Raw genomic sequence first — 14,627 nt, 5'->3', positions numbered from 1 at the left:
GAATCCGAGGTCCGTTTTTTGATATCTCGTGACGGAGGAGCGGTACGACCCCTTCCATTTTTGAACATGCGAAAAAAGAGGTGTTTTTCAATAATTTGCATCATGAAACGGTGATGAGATGGAAATTTGGTATCAAAGGGACTTTTATGTAAAATTAGACGCCCGATTTGATGGCGTACTCAGAATTCCGAAAAAACGTATTTTTCATCGAAAAAAACACTAAAAAAGTTTTAAAAATTCTCCCATTTTCCGTTACTCGACTGTAAAAATTTTTGGAACATTTCATTTTATGGGAAATTTAATGTACTTTTCGAATCTACATTGACCCAGATGGGTCATTTTTTCATTTAGAACAAAATTTTTCATTTTAAAATTTCGTGTTTTTTCTAACTTTGCAGGGTTATTTTTTAGAGTGTAACAATGTTCTACAAAGTTGTAGAGCAGACAATTACAAAAATTTTGATATGTAGACATAAGGGGTTTGCTTATAAACATCACAAGTTATCGCGATTTTACGAAAAAAAGTTCTGAAAAAGGTATTTTTTGCGTTTCTCTTTGTTTCGTCGTCCGTGGCTGTCGCGGGTGACCATGAACGGTAGCCTGTCCCATTTTGAGGTCATGTCGAGGAATTTCAGGTGCTCACTTCTTAAATGATAGATTATGATGTTAGGAACAATGTTTTCTTAGACAAGAAAAAATAATAAAATACTTTCTCGCACCCCCTAGTCAATTTACTAAAAAAAGTCACTTTTTTGAACAAATTTTTCAAAATCGCTTGGAATCAATACAAAAACTGCTTCGATCAGGTGTGTATTATCTTCAAACGATAGGTTTTTGTCCATAGATTAAGATGCACTATCAATATTGGACCAAAATTTAAGTTTTTGGACTCTCCCAGGCGGATTTGTGTCGAAAAAATCGCATTTTTTCGAAACTTTTTTCAGAAATGTTCATTTAATTTAGGGTAGCCTATTTTTCCCAGTAAAACCAATACATGCAGCTTGTAGGAAATTTCATGGCGAACATTTTTCCCTCTGAGAAAATCCAATTTCGACACTCCAGAGCCGAGATATTTGAGTTTTAGTGAGGAAAAAAGTGGCAATTTTCAAAATTTCTCAAAATTCAGAAGCAAGGCCTACTAATTACACGATGTAGCAAACATATGTCTCAAAGGTCAGGGTATGCTTTTTTATAGTAATTTTGGCCGCTGAATCCGAATCTGAAATCAAATTTCGTGTAAACAGTGATGTTTTGGAGTTACACCCTTTTGGAATGTTATTTGCGTGTTTAAGAGGCAGTTTTTGTAAATATTGCTCGGTTTGTTCTAGAGGTCGTATCGAGGTGCTCCGATTTGGATGAAACTTTCAGCGTTTGTTTGTCTATACATGAGATGAACTCATGCCAAATATGAGCCTCTACGACAAAGGGAAGTGGGGTAAAAACGGGCATTGAAGTTTGAATTTTCCGAGGATTTCGAATATGACAAAAGTTAGACTAAAAACAGCCGCTATGGGACAATAACTAACGTTGTAAAATGTATGTTCTAGAAAAATCGAAAAACTATGAGGAAAACTGCGATTGGCCAAAAAGTTATTACCGTAGGCTTATAGTCCATGAAATTCCCTAACTTTTGAACTAAAAGAGTATGGGTGTTGCTGGCTGTTGCAAAAAGATATTGAGGTTTAAAAAAAACCATTTCTAACAGTAATTAGCAAAAGCTATGAGAAAATGTTAAACCAATCCTGGATGTCTATGGCTCATTCATTTTGAAGTGCTTCAAAAGACCTTTCGAATGCATCAAAGAGAGTTGGAATTGATGAAGTTTTACTAAAATGCGAGCAATTTTAAGATTTTTTATGTTTTTTGGACCTCGAACTTCAATGCCCGTTTTACCCCACTTCCCTTTGTCGTAGAGGCTCATATTTGGCATGAGTTCATCTCATGTATAGACAAACAAACGCTGAAAGTTTCATCCAAATCGGAGCACCTCGATACGACCTCTAGAACAAACCGAGCAATATTTACAAAAACTGCCTCTTAAACACGCAAATAACATTCCGAAAGGGTGTAGCTCCAAAACATCACTGTTTACACGAAATTTGATTTCAGATTCGGATTCAGCGGCCAAAATTACTATAAAAAAGCATACCCTGACCTTTGAGACATATGCTTGCTACATCGTGTAATTAGTAGGCCTTGCTTCTGAATTTTGAGAAATTTTGAAAATTGCCTCTTTTTTCCTTACTAAAACACAAATATCTCGGCTCTGGAGTGTCGAAATTGGATTTTCTCAGAGGGAAAAATGTTCGCCATGAAATTTCCTACAAGCTGCATGCATTGGTTTCACTGGGAAAAATAGGCTACCCTAAATTAAATGAACATTTCTGAAAAAAGTTTTGAAAAAATGCGATTTTTTCGACACAAATCCGCCTGGGAGAGTCCAAAAACTTAAATTTTGGTCCAATATTGATAGTGCATCTTAATCTATGGACAAAAACCTATCGTTTGAAGATAATACACACCTGATCGAAGCAGTTTTTGTATTGATTCCAAGCGATTTTAGAAAATTAGTTCAAAAAAGAGACTTTTTTTAGTAAATCGACTAGGGGGTGCGAGAAAGTATTTTATTATTTTTTCTTGTCTAAGAAAACATTGTTCCTAACATCATAATCTATCATTTAAGAAGTGAGCACCTGAAATTCCTCGACATGACCTCAAAATGGGACAGGCTAATGAACGGCCATGATCGATGACGACCAGCTTTTCAAAACTTTTTTTTCGTAAAATCGTGATAACTCGTGATGTTTATAAGCAAACCCCTTATGTCTATATATTAAAATTTTTGTAATTGTCTGCTCTACAACTTTGTAGAACATTGTTACACTCTAAAAAATAACCCTGCAAAGTTAGAAAAAACACAAAATTTTAAAATGAAAAATTTTGTTCTAAATGAAAAAATTACCCTTCTGGGTCATTGTAGATTCGAAAAGTACATTAAATTTCCCATAAAATGACATGTTCCAAAATTTTTTACAGTCGAGTAACGGAAAATGGGAGAATTTTTAAAACTTTTTTAGTGTTTTTTTCGATGAAAAATACGTTTTTTCGGAATTCTGAGTACGCCATCAAATCGGGCGTCTAATTTTACATAAAAGTCCCTTTGATACCAAATTTCTATCTCATCACCGTTTCAGGCTGCAAATTATTGAAAAACACCTCTTTTTTCGCATGTTCAAAAATGGAAGGGGTCGTACCGCTCCTCCGTCACGAGATATCAAAAAACGGACCTCGGATTCGTGATCAGGCACAAAAGTTACCCCTTAAGACAAAGTTTCACGCAAATCGAAGAGGGATCGGGGCAACTGCTGTGTGAGTTGGCGGAGAATTACCCTATAATAAAATTTACAATTTTGCTTCAAATTTTCATGAATTTTTTTTTTCTTCATCTTATTTTTTCGTTTTTTTATTTTTTCTTCTTCTTTTTGTATTTTCTTATTCTTTTTTTTCTTCATTTTTTTCCTTTTTTTAATTTTGTTTTCTTTTTTTCTTTTTTCTCATTTTTTCCTTTTTTTCTTTTTTCTCATTTTTTCCTTTTTTTCTTTTCTTTTTTTCTTTTATTTTTTTCTTTTCGTTTTTCTTTTTCTTCTTTTCTTTTTTTTTCTTTTTTTTGTTTTGCTTTTTTTCTTTTTCTATTTTTTTTTTCATTTTTTTTCATGAAATAGAGGAAATATACCCATTTTAATCACTCTAAGCCGTTCGACCAATTCTCATCACTTTTGCCGTTTTCCGCTATTAAATCAACATTTTCAGATGTATCAACAATGGTGAGTTGCTTACTCACTTTTATTTGAGCTATTTATTACTTTGGAACAGTCAAAAACACTTTATGAAAGCTGTAATTCATGATCAAAGTGCTGATAGACCGATAATTGAAATTGGCTGAAAAAGGGTATAGTTCCCCTAGTGAAAAAAATTCATGAATAATTTTATTTCTTTTTTTTCTCATTTTTTTCATTTTTTTTCTTTTCTATTCTTTTTCTTCTTTTCTTTTTTTTCTTCTTTTTTTCATTTTTCTTCTTTTTCTCATTTTTTTTTCTTTTTTTCTTTTTCATTTTTTTTCATGAAATAGTGAAAAAGATTCATGAATAAGGAACTATGTTCATGAAATAATGAACGTCATTCATGAAACCATGAAAGTATAACGAATACGGGCATTTTTCGTATGGGTTCATGTTGTCACGAAAAAAGGTCAAGATTTTATGATTTAAAATTCATGATTATTATCAAAAAATACTCAAGCGTGACAAAAATTCAAGACTTCTGTAAAAAGATCATTAATTCATGAAATCTTAAAAAAATACTTTGAGATAAATTTTCATTATTTTTTTTTGAAAACGTAAATTAAATTCACGATTTCATGACCAAGTTTCAATAAGGTTCATAAAAGCATGAATAACGAAATTGTGAATCATGATATATGTTCACATTGTCGTGAACAAAGTTCATGATTACTATTAAAAAATATTCCAGTGTCAATTAAAATTCACGAATTCATAAAAATTGTTCATGAAAATCAGGAATTCATGCAAATAACACCTGAATGTGAGCTTAACTCCCATGATTTTTATTCGAAATTGTTAAGAAAATTTACGTTTATGACAAAAAACGGAATTGCTTAAAAAAGTTAATGCAATCGTGTATAAAGTTAATGAATTAAAGCATTTAAAAGCATTGAGACGCTTGAGACGGTTAAAACTTTTAAGTTTGAGACTGTTAAAAATTACAATTTAGATTTTTGAGATGGTTTAGTCTGCTTAGACGGAGAAAAAATATTCACGACTTCATGAATCGAAATTAATAAATCATGGTTCATGAAATCCATGAATTCATGCAAATTTCCATGTTTTTTTTTTAAATCGGTAAGAAAATTCACGACTTTGAAAAAAAAAGGAACTCATGAAAAAAAAGTTCAAGAAACCGTGAACAATTCATGAATAAAAGCTATTAAAAGTTTTGAGACGCTTGGGACGGTTAAAGCTTTCAAGGTTGTGTAGCCGGATGAAACTGTTAAAAATTGCAATTGAGACTTTCGAGAAGGTAAAATTCATGATTACTATCTAAAAATATTCCAGTGTCAATAAAAATTCACGGATTCATGAAAATTGTTCATGAAAATCATTAATTCTTGCTAATTTACATGATTTTTTTTTTAAAGTTAGGCCGTTGCTAATTTTTTTCAAAGTTTATGTTGCCCCCCCCTTCAAAATTGGTTTGAAAAATCAGGGGGCAAAAAAAAAATTCCAGAAAACTCTAAAATGTCCATGAAAACGGAAGTCTAATCAACTGAAAACAATCTAAAATCCATTTTCTGCATTGATAACCATATTTAGCATGTTTGGGCTTGTTTAAAAATGTTTTGAATTTTTATGAAATTCCAATGTACAGCACCGCAAAAAAAATTATTTTTCGCAAAAAATAAAATTTTCGTCAATACTTAGATTTTATCGAAACTAATGATGGCAAAACAACTGGACAGGTGTATAAAGCATTTTAAAACACTTTTTTCGTTCAAATGTTGATACCGTGGCTCGTAATTTCAATTTTTATACTTTTTATTATTTTGCCCCCCCCTCGACTTTGGTCACAGTCGAGGGACATAAACTTCAAAAAATATTTGCAACGGCCTTAAGAAAATTTACGACTTTGCGAAAAAAAAGAGATCATGCAATCGTGAATATAATTAATAAATTAGAGCAAGTAATAGTTTTGAGACGCTTGAGACGGTTAAAGCTTTTAAGATTGAGACCATTAAAAGTGACTTACATATAGCGACATAGACTTTTGACAAGGTAGAGTCTGTTGATACGGTTGTGATGGTTGAGTCTGCTCATAGACAGTGAAAAAACATTCACGAATTCATGAATCGAAATTCATGACTTCAATGTTGAAGCCAACTTTCGTGCTCAACAACGCCAACAAATCAAGATATTTTACTAAACTAACTTTTCACCCCCCACGTCCAAGCTTTCACCGAATATTTTGCAACGCAAACAGCTTAAGCTGTTTGTCCTGACGGTTCCGGACGGATGCCCCTTTTTTCTACCATGGTCCGCGCGAACCCAGTGTTTGTTGGTCAGCAACACTCTCGGCTGCAAAAAAGTAACAACTCTCAAGTGCAAGTACTTTGCACCCATTGCTGGGGAGTTTTTCGCTGGGCGAAAAAGTGCGGTTGTTTGGACAACTTTTTCTCTACTTTTGCCACTCTTCACAGTTCTGACTAGAAGTGCTTTGTGTGTGTGCCTTTCATCATCACCTAGTAGTAGTGGAGGACCCTTCCCTACCTTGGAGTCCTTTTTGTCAGAACTTCCTCACCAAGCTTGGAGTCGCTATGAAATTTTAATGAAGTACACGTCGTGTTTATGATAGCCGGTCTCGGCCTGAAAAGAACTTGGGCGGGGAAAAAAAAGTTTTTCTCGGAACTAGATGGGTGAGAGCTCTTTGCGAACCATGGTGTAACATTTAGAGGAAGGTTGGTGAGACGGTTAAATATTTTTATTGAGACGGTTAAAACTGTAGAGACTATTGAGACATTAAAGAAACATTAAGACGGTGGCCATGAACAAGATTGTTGAGACGCTCAAAACGGTTGTAGATCTTTAAAAGTTTGAAAATGTTGTGACGGTTGAGACGCCCAAGACGCCTAGGACGCTTATGTTAGAAAATGGTCTGAAACAAATTCTGAGACTGTAAACGCTTGAGACGGTTACTATTAAGATGTTTGATTTTTTCATCTTTTGAGACGGCTAAGATTTGTGTTAATGTTGAGACGTTTGAGACGCCTGGAACGCCTATGGCAGAAAAGGTATAAGACGGAAGAGAATTCTGAGACGGTTAGAGTCTTGTATTCGCTGAAATTGATCTGAAACACTGCATCATTTCTATTGAGACGGTTAAGACTGTGGAGGCCACTGAGACGGCTGAGACGGCAATGACTTCAAAAACGTTAAAACGATATGACGTACAAGATTGTTGAGCCCCTCAAAACGGTTGTCGATCTCTAAGTAGTTGAGAATGTTATGACGGTTGAGACGCCTAACACGCTTAAGTCAGAAAAAGTCTCATGAGAATTCTGAAACTGTAGAGACGCTTGCGACGATTACAATTAGGATAATTCGAGTTTTTTCAACTTGAGGCGGTTAAGATTTTTGTAAATGTTGAGACGTTTAAGACGCCTAAGACGGAATTTTTTTACCATGGCAGAGAATTCTGAGACGACTTAGTTTATAACCGCGTTAATATACGTGAAAGACTGTAGAGACGCTTGGGACGGTAACTATTAAGATGATTGATTTATTAAACTATTGAGACGGCTAAGATTTGTATCGTTGAGACGCTCAAAATGCCTTAAACAGAATACGGCTAAGACGACAGATAATTCTGAGAAGACTTAGATTCTTGTAACTGCTGAAATTGATGTGAAAGACTGTAGAAACGCTTGAGACGGTTACTAATGAGATGGTTCAAACTTCTATGACGGCTAATATTTGTGTAAATGTGGAAATGTTTGAGACGCTTAAGATAGAAAACGGTAAATAATTCTGAGACGGCATAGCCTTTTGTTTTTGAGAATGTTGAGACCGTCGAGACACTTAAAACGGAAACGGAACATTTAATCGTGAAAATTGATATAAAAGAATCTAGAGACGCTTGAGACGGTTACTATTGAGGTGGTTGAATTTATCTTAACTTTTCAGACGGCTAAGATTTGGGTAAATTTTGAGACGGTTGAGACGCTTAAGATGGAAATGGTTAAGACGGCAAAGAATTTTGTGACGGTTTAGACTCCTTTAATCGAGGAATTCGACGTGAAAGACTGTAGAGACGATTGAGACGGTTACTATTGTGATGGCTGAATTTTTAAAACTTTTGAGACAGCTAAGATTTGGATAAATGTTGAGACGCCTAGAAACTCATAAGACGCAAAACGGTTGAGATGGCAAAAAGTTATTAGATAACTTGGACTCACTTAATCGTGGAAATTGAAGGTAAAGACTGTAGAGACGCTTGAGACGGTTAATACCTTTAAGGTTGTTGATACTGCTGAGACGGTTAAGACTATTAAAACTTTTGAGACGACTAAGATTTGTGTAATGTTAAGACGGTCAAGACAAATGAGATAGTTAAGAATTCAGGATGGTTGAGAAAGTTGAGACGCTTGAGACGCTCAAGCGTACTTATTCAAAGGATCGCAACGAGTTTACTCTACGAAATGGAAACGAATCCTTAAAAAAGGAGGCCAGACAGGGCTCTCAAGACGAGTGAGTGAAAGACTGTTCAAAAGTTTCCAATATTTTTGCCCTCCCCCAGCCCATTTGTATTGTTTTCGCGCTCGAAAGTCGATGAATAAGAAGCAACTTGAGACAGAAACGCAGAAAAAAAAGTTGAGTAGTAGCAAGAATTTACATTTCGCCAAGCACCTCAACCGGAGGCGAGGCGTGAAAAGAGAGTGTGCCAAGATAGATGAAGCCCCGGCTGACGGGGTCTGATTAAGAACTTTGTTGAACACAAATGGTGTCAGAGAGTTTTGTCTGATAATATTCTTGCGCAAGCGAGTTCGCGTTTTTGCGATAGCGCGAGATTATACCTTTTTGTTGTGTTCCGTGGAAAGTCTTCTTATCCCGGGGAATGGGAAATGTTTTGCACTGAAGCGTAATGGATCGCAATTTGCTGTTGTTTCTGCGCGATAGTGGATCGACGTGGAAAGGCAGCAGCACTCGGACAGGTTTCTGGAAACGGGAGCAAATTGAATGTACTTGGAGTGGCAGATGGAAAAGTTTTTGAATATGAACTGGAAGCACTTCACTCAAAATGGCATTTATTCTGGAAGTTTTAGTTACATCTACAGTCTTAAGTTTGGCGTTTTACGCCAATGTCCAATTCTAGGTCTAGGTTTCTAGGACCAATGACCAATGACCTCCCTTCACCTGATGATGACGGCGAATTGATAAACTAAACATGAACAACAAATAAATCAAATTCAACAAAACAAGCAAAAAAAATCAACTCAATCAACAAAATCACACAAAATCACACAACATCACACAAAATCACACAAAATCATTCAAAATCACACAAAATCACACAAAATCACACAAAATCACACAAAATTACACAAAATTGACAAAATTTACAAAATTTACAAAATTGACAAAATTGACAAAATTGACAAAATTGACAAAATTGACAAAATTGACAAAATTGACAAAATTGACAAAATTGACAAAATTGACAAAATTGACAAAATTGACAAAATTGACAAAATTGACAAAATTGACAAAATTGACAAAATTGACAAAATTGACAAAATTGACAAAATTGACAAAATTGACAAAATTGACAAAATTGACAAAATTGACAAAATTGACAAAATTGACAAAATTGACAAAATTGACAAAATTGACAAAATTGACAAAATTGACAAAATTGACAAAATTGACAAAATTGACGAAATTGACAAAATTGACAAAATTGACAAAATTGACTAAATTGACTAAATGACCATTTCCTCTCTTTTCAATTTAAATTTAATTTTCCGCTCCTTTTCTGTTTCTTCCTCGAAGCCAAATCGACAGTTCTACATCCAATTCCAGAGCTTTACCCAAGAACTTTTGAAATTACACTTTCAAAATTAATCTCTCCGCAAATGCTGCCGGTCCCCCCGTTCGTTCAACAAGCTAACCAACCAAATAAATCTTCCAACCAACCAGGAAATTTAGTTTGCCAAACAATGCAAAACCCGAACATACTCTCATACAGTATAAATTTCCAAATCATGACAACAACGCTACAAACACAGCTCCTTCCTTGGAAAGTGCATCGAACACACATCGGCAGGCAGGCAGGAGCAAATTTCCTCGCACGAGTGCCCTTTCTGCCGAGAAGAACTGAGATGTGCATACTAAACTTGACTGAGCAAAAGGAAATTTGCGATTCAATTTTTCATAATATTCCCCCGCCCTTTTCTGGGGGGGGGGGGGAGGTCCCCAGTCCGGAAGGGACTGCAGCGTCATACTCAATCACGAGGACTTGAACATGGTTGTTGGGCTGGGGAACAGGAAGCGGGACTCCCTCTTTTAATCATAACTTTTGAAATGTCCCAATTTTGCTTCCGAAAGTAACGAAACGGATCGTGTACGTGTGGTTAGGTTGGGGAGGGGAGGGGCAAGCCAAGTTACCACATGTCCAACCCAGGGAACAAGGCAAACAACACACTAACTCTGCGGAAAACGGGATTTCTTGTTGTGGCCACATGGCTCGGGTGTGTGTTAACTCGGGCCTTCGTACACGGAAGATTTGGATGGAGCTACTGGAGAAGTTGGAAAGATTTCTGTTTGAGGGAGGTATTCAGCAGAACAAAGGATTGAAACAAAAGAAAAACATTGAAAAATTCAAAATTTGTCATTGGTCATTGGTCATTGCATTATTCAACTTTTTCCAACAAAAAAAAAACAAACAAAAGAACTTAAACTTGACGAGTAGTAACATTCACAGGTGCATACCACCCTCAAACTTTCCAATTCCACCACCACAAGCCGGAGGCGCAATCGTCGTAAAGTAGAAGACATTTTCGTTGATTTATATGCAGCGAAACTAGCAAATAGAGTGCTTTGCACGGGATTTTTTGCATCTTCTTCAAGTATTTTACTTTTTATGTCGTAGAAGGAGCCACTTGGCCGAAAGTCAACAAGAGAGATTTTTTTCTGAGGGGTAGATTCTGACAGTAATTCGAAAAGGAGTTTTTTTTTGTGAGGAGAAAATCTTTTTTTGCAGGAATTAATAAGAAAGCCAACATTTGATGCTTGAAATGATCTTTTTATTTTTGCTAAAATCAACTAAATGTTTATTATGAAAAATTACCAAAGTTGTTAATCGATAAGGTTATCGTAAATAATTTTATCGTCCGACGATAACGATGAAGTTTTTGCTAAGATAAAGTATTAAGTTTTGAAGTATAAAAGGTTTTTTTTTTCTCAAAATCAGTTTTTTATGTATTTTTTTAATAATTTGTAATATGGGTATCAATCAATTCGAAATATCGTATGTATTTTTTAGTGATTTAGGCTTTTTTGAATGAAACACACAAATTTTCACAATACAGTCCAGACTCGACTACCGAACGCCTCGGAAAAATTTCACTTCGTATAATCGAATTACGAAAACCAATTTCGCTGTCTTATTTTTGATTGTCGAACTTAAGTATGACCCCTAAACTACTCTTATATGATTCAGAATATTTAAATCCAAAAAACAAAAAAAAATCCCAGATGGCGGCCAATATGGCGGTGACGAAATATTGGAAAAATGCATTTTATTATTCTATAGGCAATCAACTTTTCAAATTTGACTAAAATGGGGTCGTCGAACACGTATTGGAAACAAGAAAAAGAAAAAAAAAGCGAAATATATTATTTGTTCGTGATTCGATTGTCCGAAGTCTCATACAAACCTTCGGATAATCGAACTTCGGATAACGGAAACTTCGAATAATCGAGGCATAGGATTATCGAGTCTGGAATGTATACCGCTTTTTACACAGAAAAAAAAATGATGGTTATATTCATCAGGAAATGGTGAGAGATTTTTTGTCAAAAAATGTGTAATATTACATCAGAGAATGATAAATTTTCACCAGTTTCTTGTAAATATTCATCAGTTTCACATTTTTTCACATTTTTGAGGTAATCTTACTTAAAATAGGTAATATTCAACCTACCAAATTTTCAACACTCCAAAATTTAACTTTTTTTGTTGTGAAGATACTGAAAATTTCATAATTTGCGAAATGAGTATCAAACGATTCGAAATTTTGTTTGCATTATCATTGATTTAAAGTTTATTGATTTTTCAAATTTTCATAAAATTCCGTATTCTATATTCCAAAATTTTATAATTTGTAATATGGGTGCCAATCGAGAGAAAGTTTTTTTTAAAAGGACCAATAAACTATTGTCTTTCATATGTTTATAGGACCTAATCAAAAAATAACTCTAGATATGCATTTTCACTGTTATAAAGATTTTGCAATAAAACCGTACTTTTTTTTTGAATATACAGAAAAAAATGCAAATTAAGGAAATTTTAAGTACTTAAAAATAAATTTCGAATCATTTGATGCCCATATTGCAAATTTAAAAAGATTGTGAATTTTATAAAAAAATCCATTATTTTGTGAAAATTTGAGCATTACTCTCAAAAATCACTAAAACAATGAAAATGCAAAAAAAAATCATTCGATCGATCTAATTGAAAGATTTATAAGCTTAACAGAATTTGGCTTCAATTTGTTAATGTTAGTAAGATATTTTTAATAAGCTGTCTACAATTTTTTTTTCAAGTTTTTGTCCTTCCTCCTTCAACATTTCCTCGAAAAACAGGAGCAAAAAAAATTATTGACCTAAATTGAAAATTTCATAGAACAGACTTGTCAAATCAATTCTAAACTATTCAGAATTGATTGTTTAACGCTTATTTATGCATTTTGTTATATAATGCATTTTATTAAATTTTTTTTAAATATTTTAACGAATTTCGAATTTTGGGAGCACAATTCGGTAAACGACGTTAAAGTTTTGAAAAAAATATGTATGAAGCATTTTGCGATACTTTTTTTCGAAATTTCGAATATCAGGCTTGAAATTTGAAATTTAGTTTTTTTAGTATCGCCGATACGCAATTTAAAAAAAATCCAAAACATGACGCATTTTGTGAAAATATTAAAAAATACGAAATATTCACAATTTTATATCTTTTATTAATGCGTCTTTAAAGAAAACTCTTTTGTCAAATAAACCTATTTTTTTAATTTGATTACTATTTAAATTTGAGAATTTTCAAACATAGCGTTAGTTTCTCTAGATATATTTTTTTTTGAATTCTGGATGATTGGGTATTTTATAAACAATATCAACTCATTGCACAGTGGGAAAAAAGGGCCTAAAAAATTACCGCAACATGATTTCGCGCAAACCATCGATTGCTATACACCAAAAGCTTCGTTTTTGCACCAGGAACAATAATCCAATGAAAAATCGCACTGCACGGACCGGTGGCCGGAGTACAGGCCACCGGAAGATCCGGATTTTTAGAAAAAGTGCCAGATTTATTCAATTGTGAACTGATAAGCTTTATTCTACCATGAATAGTCATGCAAAACAATCCTAGAATAATATTAAATACCATAGGAACTATCGGAACCGATTCCACCGATCTCCGGTGGCCACATCCGGAACCGCATTAGGAAACAGCGTAAACTAGTCATGCGACGTATCAAACTTCTTGATTTTGGATGGAGAGTATCCTTAAAATGTATTTTTGCTTCCGGTGACCGGTTCCCAGGTTCTCCGGTGGCCACATCCGAAGATCATATTTGGAAAATTCCTGAAACCACTCTTGCGACATATCAAACTTCATGTTTTTAAAAGAGGAGTGTATAACTCATGTCCTATGGTATTTAATATTATTCTAGGATTGTTTTGCATGACTATTCATGGCAGAAGAAAGCTTATCAGTTCACAATTGGATAAATCTGACACTTTTTCTAAAAATCTGGATCTTCCGGTGGCCTGTACTCCGGCCACCGGTCCGTGCAGTACGATTTTTCATCGGATTATTGTTCCTGGTGCAAAAACGAAGCTTTTGGTGTATAGCAATCGATATTTTGCGCGAAATCATGTTGCGGTAATTTTTTGGGCCCTTTTTTCCCACTGTGCATTGGTTTCAAATTTTTACAGTTTTTTTTTAATTTTACAGAAATTTGAGTAAGTTTGAAATGCATTTCTTCGTGAAAATTTGAATATCTTGGAAAATGTTTTTAAAAACGCTTTTTCGACAATCTTTGTCAAATATATTATCTTTTGACACTCATCTTGAAAATTTGATAAATTGGCAATTTTGCTGAACTAGACAATTGTCGGCGATAATGTTATCCATCAGGTTCGCATTTCTTTTGAAAACATGACTTTTCAGTAATTTTTTAATTTTCTTTTATGGTTTATATAGATTATTTTGTCTAAAAAGTTATTTTTTTACTTGTAGCAGTTATGAAAATTTTCTGGAAATATCTTTCGTCAATACAGCTGAAAAAATCTTCGCTTTTTCATGGTTTATATTTTGAGGTGTATCCAATAAAAACCTCGTCAAAACATTTAAAAAATCAAGCAAAAGATTTTTTTTTTATTGTAATTGCAAGCAAGTTTTTTTCAGAGATATAAAATCTGATGATTAACTCTCACCATTTGATTTGCATCTTCCTTAATGAGAAATTGATACATTTCACTTTGATTATTTTGTCCAATATCCTTATACTACTAAAACCATACTATCCAGGATAGTGTAATTGTGTAATCAAGGTAGAAACCCACCAAAACAGCCCTCATCTTGGCCACAAATCTTGAAAAAAAGAAAAACAAAACCGAGTGCACTCCGCAACCAACTATCTCTCTTTCTCTCCATGACACACATTCGTCCCCTTAAGGGGGGGAAGGGGAAGGTATTCTGCCACTGTCAGTGCGCCCATCCAGTAGAAGGACCCTTGCGGCCATTGCTCGCTTCCAGGCCCATCAAGTTCT

General features: G+C 34.2%; 1 protein-coding gene across 2 annotated transcripts in view; it reads left to right on the top strand.

Moving 5' to 3' along the window:
- Window positions 1-14,627, top strand: part of LOC120431005 (neuronal acetylcholine receptor subunit alpha-7-like) — a 363,511-nt gene that overhangs the window by 85,159 nt on the left and 263,725 nt on the right. The window lies entirely within an intron of this gene.

Source organism: Culex pipiens, chromosome 1 (assembly GCF_016801865.2).
Source record: "Culex pipiens pallens isolate TS chromosome 1, TS_CPP_V2, whole genome shotgun sequence".
NCBI lineage: Eukaryota > Metazoa > Arthropoda > Insecta > Diptera > Culicidae > Culex > Culex pipiens.
This window is presented reverse-complemented; position numbering and strand designations above follow the sequence as displayed.